At 29.0% G+C, this 210-nt stretch overlaps 1 protein-coding gene across 1 annotated transcript in view; it reads left to right on the forward strand.

Annotated features, from left to right (window-relative positions):
* The window catches only part of LOC119588964 (cGMP-specific 3',5'-cyclic phosphodiesterase-like), a 71,727-nt gene that overhangs the window by 65,715 nt on the left and 5,802 nt on the right, over positions 1–210 (forward strand).

Raw genomic sequence — 210 nt, forward strand, 5'->3', positions numbered from 1 at the left:
CACAAGTAAATACATAACTGTCTTTGTTTCATCTTCGTTGTTGAAAAAACTTTTCCTCCGTTATTTCACTGTTATCATCATTCTTCACTGTTACTGTTATAGCGGTTTTATTTCCTACTTGTATCCTTTTGTTGCCATGTTTAATAAAAGTACCTAGTCTAAATTATCATACATAATCTTTCTTGATAAGAATTATAATTTAAATCGCAC

This window comes from Penaeus monodon, chromosome 24 (genome assembly GCF_015228065.2).
Source record: "Penaeus monodon isolate SGIC_2016 chromosome 24, NSTDA_Pmon_1, whole genome shotgun sequence".
In the NCBI taxonomy this organism is placed as follows: Eukaryota; Metazoa; Arthropoda; class Malacostraca; order Decapoda; family Penaeidae; genus Penaeus; species Penaeus monodon.